Source organism: Strigops habroptila, chromosome 1, assembly GCF_004027225.2.
Source record: "Strigops habroptila isolate Jane chromosome 1, bStrHab1.2.pri, whole genome shotgun sequence".
Classification (NCBI taxonomy): domain Eukaryota; kingdom Metazoa; phylum Chordata; class Aves; order Psittaciformes; family Psittacidae; genus Strigops; species Strigops habroptila.
Genome location: NC_044277.2, coordinates 54,597,193 through 54,606,899, shown reverse-complemented (window position 1 = coordinate 54,606,899; position 9,707 = coordinate 54,597,193).

Genomic DNA, 9,707 nt, shown 5'->3' with positions numbered 1-9,707 from the left:
TATGGTGTTGAGTACCAGGCACAACAGTGACACATTGGGCATATGTTTGTTTCTGCTCCACACAACTCTCATGACTGTCACTAGCTGGAACGAGAAATGCTGCCTTCAACTCTGAGATTGCAGAAAAAGTCACATACCCAGTATCAACGAAACACCCTCTCCCCTTCTTTCAAGATGATCCTGCTGCCTTCGCTTCTGCCATTTGAGGATGTTTTGCCTAGATAAGGGATTGCCTTTCAGAGTATCAGCAAGTCTCCAGAGAAGATTGTTCTGTTGCAGTTGCCCCACTTTTCAGAAACAACCTGAAGATCTGCAGATAAGCTTGAATAATACCAGGAGTAGCTTGTGCTCCCTGAAACACCTTTTATTTAATTTTTCCCAAGCAGAGTAACAATTATAAATACCTTATGTCCTTCATTTAATGAACGTGTTCATCAACTAAATAGATTCATGATTAATAATTCATAGTAAAATTTTATTTTACACTACTGAACATTCCCCTCTCTACGTTTTCTGGACGCTCTGGAAGTAATGAAAGAATTAGAGGAGGAGTGGGGAAATAAAGATTTAGTAGGAAAGTATGAATTAATTTTGGATGACTTCATTTTAACCCTGCCCTTGCTCCTCACGTCTGACTAGCTTCACGGAACATGTTTTGCCAGCTCTTTTTAATGCAGGTTTGATCTAGGAAGGCTCTAGTCAAAGGCTACAACATTTGGCTGAAGAAGGACTTTCTTGGCCTGACTCTCTGTATAGGCATTGTCCAAAGAACTAAGAAAACTACAGCCATGGGAAAACCAAGAACAAAGGAATGCCGTAATTATATTCCATAGAAAGCTGGATCATTCTAGCAAAGAATTAACATAAATTTTGCAGACACACCTATCACATCAGTACTGTGTATGAATGCAATGTGACTTTATAGGAACAGGACAGAAAGACAGAACCATCTACCACGTACCAAATACTGATGTTTAGTACAGGCAGAAAAATGTTATGTTATATACATAGAAGCAGACAACCAGCAGTTGAAAGTGAACCTAATGGCTTTTAAGTGATTCTTTGACAGTGCTAACGTTAGAGTACCCCTATTGCTTTCTACACAAACCAGTTTCTGTCAAATCAGTCACACTAGCAGGAGACAAAGAAATATTTTTGTGTGGCAATATCAACCCAGAGCCTTGCTGAGTCACTTTGCATTTTTCTGTGTCTATCAGCACATCAATAGATATCAGAATCAATCAGAATTATTCATGTAGTTGTATCAGTTCAGCATTTCCCAGACTCCTGAGCTTTTCCTGGTGGTCTGCAAGTCTACCCTGCATTCATTCTGCTGCCTGCCTTACATCATTATATGAATTGTTGTAACTGCTCAGCAGAGTAGTGCCTGGCATGTCTCATTAGCATTCTTTAATTACAGCAGGATTGAGTGGCATGTCTTTTACTTCTAAAAACTATTCCACTGTCTAATACAAAAGTGATTATAAACTAATCTCTAAGCTTTGGCTTTCAGCTTGGACCTGACATTTTTATAGACATCTATACTCATTTTGGGTAGTTCATGACAACACATCCCTTGATTAAGCCGTTGCCTGTTAACAAGCAATCCTGTCCTAATTCATTATCTCACACTTTATCAAGCACAGGTAACAAGAGTCTGGGAAATTCTTTTAGTGCTTATTTGACTTGTTAGTAAATGTTCACACTAATTTGAGCTATTTTCCCTCTTAGCTCCTACTTGCTGATTCCAGTGACTATAAAAAAAAAAATACATTTCAGCTGGAGTTATGCAAGTTTCCTAGTACAAACTAACATGATCTGCCTCATATTGGTCCCCCTACCCTAGCTCTCTTGCTGTCCCTTCTCTTCACAGAAAGTGATGGGCAATGAAGTCCATCTGAAAAAAAATAGACTCTTCTATGCAATCTTACTCTGCTCAACACAGTCTGAGCAAACCCACTGGATCGGGATTCTCAAGAACTCGTGCCACAGACAAGGCAAAACTGCACTTGAACCTGGGGAAGCCAAGAAAAAAGAGGAAAGGGAAAAGAGGAAAGGGTTTCTACAGGAATTTGGAGTCTGCTCCTTGGTCCAGTTTTAGGCCCTAAAACCTTTGTATTACTAGCCCTTCGTAAAATGCTGTGCTAAGCAAGCCAGACAACAGAATCAAGTTTCTGCCTCACAGCACAAAACTGAGTTGCATAAAGTCTTAATGATCTTAGCTAATGATCTACAAGGAACCCTGCCATTGCTATCTTCACAAATGTCATCACCTTAGCTGGTCAAACTGGACCCTAACATGCTCAAATCTAAAAAGAGTTTCAAGGTGACAGAAGTAAAACAGATACTTTACTGTGTAAGTGCAAGTCAGGATTACCCAGGTTGATTTATTACTGAAAAAACAAAAATTACTACATCCTATAGGGAGTATATGCCATTTTCCATTTAGGTGAGGAGAAATGCAGTGAGGCCCACTAGCTGAATACAGAAATCCTGTCTACGAATTAGTTTTTCTGCACCACAATGAACACAGACATCTTATACTAAGCAAAGTGGTTATATTAACCACTAAATTTTAGTTTCATGCCCACACTGAAGGTTCAGCACACTAAATGACTGAAAGGTACCACATCTGTGAAAGATTCATTTTTCTTTTTATACGACATGCTTCAGTGTCTACCTACTAGATTGCTGCTACAAAGGGCAGCTGTGAGAGGAGAAAACATGATAAGCAAAGCCACAGATACTGTCTGGAGACAAGCATACCTTCAAGAAAGAACTAAAGATAACGTTCACCTGATCTGAGAGGTTAATTTGATGTAGAAATTGCTAAGCAAGTTACAATGAGGGCACATTCTCTATCCCATGAACTGCTTCTAGCCTTGAATCCACAAGCAGAATGTTATGTTTTCTCCACTGTGGACAATTTATGGAAAACTCCTCTCCTGCTAGACACAGAATGTTTACATTGCTTAGTAAAGCATATTTCCATCAAAATTTTATTCATAATGGAGGACCCAGGGTCTTTTCACACATGAAATGGAAGTTTTTTATGCAATAGGAACCAATTATTTAAGGCAGTGACTACCACTGACTGAAATTCATTTCAAGTAAAACAAAGAAATGGGGACTACATTACAGTTTGAAGGAATTCGAACAAAGCTGAATAATGCATTTTATTAAGAAATGTTCTTCTCCCCACAATATTCTCAAAATAGAAGTCTCAGTTACAATAACAGAACTGATCCACTCCCACATGAAACATGAAAAATGCTCTTTTAGCATATCATTTGATAGCAAAATAGAGAACAATGGGGGAAAAGGAAATATGGGAAATTAAAAATAAAATCATTTATCTGTTCTTTTGTTTATTGTAATAAGTACTGCCCTACTCTGTACAAACCATTTTTAAAGCAAAACTCTATGATATTAGTTGCTGAGCCAAAATGTCATAGAGCAGGCTCCAGCTGTGACTCACGTGCAGGTGCAACACCACTGTGGATGCTCTTAGTCAATGCACCAAAGTCTTCCTTGGGGTTAGCAGAAACTAGCAACAGGAATGATGACTAAAATTAAAAATCGTACTAAAAAAGTAGTGTCAGAATAGAAGAAAGCAGTTTAACGCACTGACTTCTTCTGCTAGGCCAGCTTTAGGTGAAAGTCAGCTAACAAAAGAACATTTACCCAGTCTTTGAAAGTGGTTTCTCTGTAAACTCCGTTGTTCTGTCTTGAGATTCCTAAATAACGCCTTGAGAATCAGAGTTACAATGCTGCAGAATTAATGGACTTCTACCAGCAGGACATCCTTCCCTCTCTCCTCTTCACTCCTCAGGAAAGAGGGATGTAATTTTGGTTGGCATACAAAAACACTGAAGGCAATAGCCAAATTGCACATTTCATTTCCATTTACCTCAGAAGCCAACAGGAACCTCTGAAAAGGAACAACATAATACTTGATAATACTTGCTTGTTTACCTTTTTTTTCTAATATGTTGTTAGTGTTTAGTACAACAGTAATCCTATCTCCGTCAGCAGATTAATTTCATAAAACAATAGTGATCTTATAATTTGTATTCTGGCAGGGATGAAAATATGGCAAAAACAAGAAAAATATTTCAAAGATGGCAAAGCAGATATAAGTAACATGCCTCTGGGATAATAGATTTAAGAATGGAAAAAAAGTTGTTGCATGACCTCGATTGCAGCCAGAGGAAGGAGTGAGAATATGTGAGAGGAACAGCCCTATAGATACCAAGGTCAATGCAGAAGGAGGGAAGAAGGTGCTCCAGGCACTAGAGAAGAGGTTCCCCTGCAGCCTGTGGTGCAGACCATGGTGGGGCAGCTGTGCCCCTGCAGCTCATGGAGGTCCATGGTGGAGCAAATATCCACTGCAGCCCATGGAGGACCCCATACCAGAGCAGGGGTATACCCAAAGGAGGCTGTGACCCCGTGGGAAGCCCACACTGGGGCAGGCTCCTGGCAGGACCTGTGCTCCATGCAGAGAGGAGCCCACACTGGAGCAGGTTTGCTGCAGTACTTGTGACCCTGCAGGGACCCACGCTGGAGCAGTCTGTTCCTCAAGGGCTGCACCCATGGAAGGGACCCACGCTAGAGCAGTCTGTTCCTGAAGGACTGCACCCATGGAAGGGACCCACACTGGAGCAGTTCATGAACTGCAGCCTCTTGGAAAGATTCATGTTGGAGAAGTTCATGGAGGACTGTCTGCAGTGGGAAGGACACGACACCGGAGATGAGTGTGAGGAATCCTCCCCTTAAGGAGGAAGGAGCAGCAGAGACAACGTGTGATGAATTGACCACAACAACCATTTCCCATCCTCTGAACTCAAGAGTGAAGCTGAGCCCAGGAAGAACTGACAGATAGGGGGGGAGGTGTCTTAAGATTTAGTTTTTAATTCTTGTTATCTTACTCTGATTTGACTGGCAATTAATTAAGCCAATTTCCCCAAGTCAAATCTGTTTTGTCTGCAATGATAACTGTCCTTATCTCAACTCAAAAGCAAAAGGTTGTATTTTCTCTCCTGATTCCAGCTGAGGAGGGGACTGATAGAGCAGCTTTGGTGAGCACCTGGCATCCAGCCAGGGTCAACCCTCCACAAACATACAATGAAATACCGTAGCCTGCGGAAGAGAATGCTCAGAGGAGACCTTATTGAGGCCTTTCAATACTTAAAGGAGGTTTATAAGAAAGATGGAGAGATACTTTTTACCTGTAGGGCCTGTAGTGGAAGGAAAAGGTGTAACAGTTTTAAACTCAAAGAGGGTAGTTTTAGATTAGATAATAAGAAAGAAATTGTTTATTATGAGAGTGGTGAAACACTGGAACTTGTTGGCCAGAGAAGTTGTAGATTACCATCCCTGGAAGTATTCAGGCCAGGTTGGATGGGGCTTTGAGCAACCCAGTCTAGTGGAAGATATCCCTGCCCCACAGCAGGGAGATTGCATGAGGTGATCTTTAAAGGTCCCTTCCAACCCAAACCATTCTGATTCTATGAAATTGCCAAAATACTCTTGCAAAATTATAATAAAACATCATCTCTATTCAGGCACAAAACCATAGTACTGTTGAAGGCAAAGCTCCATCCAGGTAGGGCAACTTAGAAAACCATTGCCTTCTGATTTAAAGACAATTCTTCAGAGAATAAACTATTCTTTCACCTGTCTGGATATAGCACCTAGTGTGCAAGCGTTATCACACAAGTGACACAACCCACAAGCAAAAGGACAAATTTAACCTGATCTCTGACAGGTATGTATTTAGGGCAGCCATAGGTCTATGTCTTCCTTTCCGATTGTGTAACATTTTATATAACCTTCACCTTAAACAGGCATTAGACAAACTGTACACTATGTAAACAGCCCCTTGCTTATCACAGTTGGGGTTCCATGGTTTTTCCCCAAAGCCTCCTGTGGGCTCAGACTCACAGTATTCAGCCCAGATCCCCTGGTTTCTAAGAGGTCAAACAGTCCATACCATTATACTCAATGCACAGGGGGGCCCTATACACTCTTAAGGCAGCCCATTTTTTCCTGGAGGCTGTTGTTAAGAGGAAGCAGTGATTTGCTTCTAGCTGAAGAAACATTTAATTGAATCTTTTATGAATTATGCAAGGAAGCCAACAATTTCCAACTCTGTAATTATTGTTATTTGTTCAGCTCACAGCTCTTTTATAAAGAAGCAGGCTTCAGTTCCAGCTGTCTGTTGCACAGATGTACACTGGCAGGTGCCAAAATCAAAGGGAATTGAAGAATGAAAAGGACTACTTGGACCAAAGAATTCAGAATAATTCTGCTACCAGAAAATTACTACTCCACAGAGCAGTTTCCTTGGGCTATAAGAGTTAGAGATTTAAAAGCTGCATTTTATATAGAAACCAAGGTTCTCCTTGTGTTTATTATTTCATGTAGGGTTTTTTTTAGTTCTAAACCAACAAACAAGACTATTCTTGTGCTAAAGTCAGAACAAGTCCATCACTGTCAAATTAGAAGAACGGAGTGCAAACTGAGAAGGAAGCTGTTACTGGTTGGGAGCTAGTAAGTCATGAGCTGAGTAGTCTGACTACAAGACTATGAAAAATCCATAAGAGTTAAGAGCCAAGCACTTAAGCAGGAGTGAGAAAGTATGACCAGAAAATGTGAACACTGGTACTCTGAATCCCGTAGCAATGTTTATTCCACTGCTAAAAGCAGTAAATTCTCAGTTGAATCACAATTAGTGACTAATTAAGGGTGAGCAAATGCACACCCTTCCATAAGACTGTGTCAGAAACACCACCTGTATGATATTCAGACAAGACTGTAAGATTCGGAAAGCGCAACTCTTACGAAGCTGGCTGTTGAAACAATCCAGCGTATAAACTAAAACAATATCCTTTCCTTGGACTTCAACCATTAGTGGCACAGATCAGTCAGACCTTTCCCTGAAAATGAATTTCAGTTGCTGGGAGACATTAAAGCAAATAAAAGACGACAATGTTGAGAACCTGCTTTAATAAAATGAGGAAAGGATGACAGCTTCCATTAAAACAGCATTTACACACCATCGGAAAACCTTTTACTTATCAAGACTTAATTTATCAAGTTAGCTTTGTTCTGCCTTACACCTGTTCTCTAAATAAAAGAAACATTCAGGGCAGTACATAAATCTACGATGATGATGTATTTAAAGGGTACACTTTAAGGGAGGTTGAGGAAAAGCCATTTTGCCAGCACTAGCACATCCATGTAAAATGCTACACACTGAAGCTGCAAAAAACTAAACTACATTAACAGGTTTTAGCTCAGTGCACAGTATTCATAGTCATCAGCACAAGGATTCAGATTTCAGACTTTTTTCTTCAAATCTCAAATAAGGTGTCTTGTTCAAAACCAACTCAAACACTTGTCTCCTTGTCTTTTGGCACTTAAATGGCCAGATTTTTGTGCTTCACACGTCTGAAAAATCAGGACACTTATTTGCATTCATAAGTGCCAATACGGATGTCTGCTCCCTCACTTCCGCACACAAGAAGCTCTCATTTTAGCAAACAAGGAACACTGGGGACTGAGATTACAAGACTACTGTTAATCCTGCTTGATATTAGACAAGCCATTTCTCCCCCAGAAGCATCATTACTTTGGCAGTAACTGGACTGCAAAAGTGGATTTATTATCAGCCCCTTGATTACTCTGCAGATGTTTTAAATTTATTGCTACCCAGCTTAATGCTCCCCAAATTAACTGTTTTCAAAGTCTTTACACAGTTGAGCAACGAGAATACAGCACATAATTTCTCTTTTTAATAAAAATAGTTATTAGGATAGTGCTTTATTAAATAGACTACGACTCAAAACGAAAACACTTTTAGCTGAAGGACTGAGATGTTCATTATGTAAATCAAATTATTCAAATGTTGTAACAAGAGCATGTGTAAGATTTGCAGCAAGTCTAGCTTAAGTCAATCAAATACATTCCACCAGTCAACACGCCTCCTTAAGCATTTGCTTAAATCCTAAGCACAAAACACAGCACATGCTTAAGTGCTTTGCAGCAATTTCTACCATACTGGTGTGTAATTCACAAAAGCAAACTCATACAATATAGCATTGATACAACAGAAGCATACTGAAGCATGACACATTTCCTGCACAAATACAATATTTGTTAGTTTTGCTGTAACGTTGCTGAGGATTAAACCCCACAAGAAACAATTACCTATACTAACAGTGCTTGTGCAAATTTGTTGACTCCTAACCTCAGTTACCAGACAAGGAAGCAAAATGCATAGCTGCTTCTTCCAAAAGTTAAGAAAGGTGGGAGAAAAAGTCAGAACAAATTGCTACTACATCCATCCTACATAGAAAGGGCTGGTGTTTGACTTGACTCTTTATCAACACAAAATTATCCATATAAAGCACTGTACTTTTGAACACATTTATCAATTAGTGAAAACAGGATATTCATAGTCCACTTTCACAGTGAACTGAGGTGTTTCCTGAAGCAAGGAATCTATTTAACACAAGTTCAAAAGAGCGTTCCAGCTGTGCTGGCTCTCCACAGCAAGTACACGCTGAACAACTGGGTTCCATCACAGTTCTCAATTGTTTGCCCTCACAGAAGGATCTAGAGGAAAAGGTTACACATCTTCTAGCACCTGTTCCCAACTCATGTCTCACTCTACACCTAAACAAGAGGGGATATAGGGAAATACAAAGTTAAGTTGTCATTTCTAATCTGAATTCCTTGATTGTGTAAGGTGAATTTGAAAATTGAACCACTTCATTGGTGTAGCATCCTTCATGTATCACTCCTCCATCTTTTCTTAATTCAAGGGATTGCCAAGACTCCTTCTATAGCCAAAACCATCCATTTCAGATGACCTCGGCACTCCCCAGTCTTCAATTGTTCATCAGCAATCCTGAGGGCCCTTGATGCTCAGTGCTCCTTTAATTGCTCCCCTGAAGCCATCCAGTTCTGCTGGGAAGATACATATTTATCAGGAAACATTGCAGGGCTATCCACTTGCTGTTGCTTATGATCTTATTGGGATCACAAAGACCTGATGGGATGACTCGCATGACTGGAGTGCTGCAGTGCAGAGATACAGGTTCTCTAGGAAAGACAAGGTGAAAGTGGTGGAGTTGCCATTTGCATGAGAACACAGCTGGAATGCATGGAGACCTGCCTTGGGATAGACAATGAGTCAACCAAGAGCTTATGGGTAAGGACTAGAGGTGGCAGGTATGGGTGACACTGTAGTGCATGTCGATAGGCCACCTGACCAGAAGTGGATGAGGCCCCCCAGCTAGAAGCAACTTCACATTCACAGGCCCTGGTTGCTGCCCCTCCCCACTGGAGCGACAACACAGCAATTCAGGAGGTTCCAGAAGAGCATTGATGACAATTTCCTGACCCAAATGACAGAGGAACCAAGAGATGCTCTGCTGGACCTCATACTCACCACCATGGGGCATGTTGGGCATGTGAAGGCCAAAGGCAACCTTGGCAGCAGTGACCTTGAGATGACCATGAGTGACTCTGACTGGAGCTTAGGTTCCAGAGATGAGAGAGCAAGGCAAAAAGCAAGCAGAATGCTGGACTTCAGGAGAGCAGATGTCTGCCTCTTCAGAGACCTGCTTGCTAGAGTCTGATGGGATTAGGCCCTGGAGGGAAGGTGGGCCCAAGAAAGCTGATTAATATTCAAGGATCAC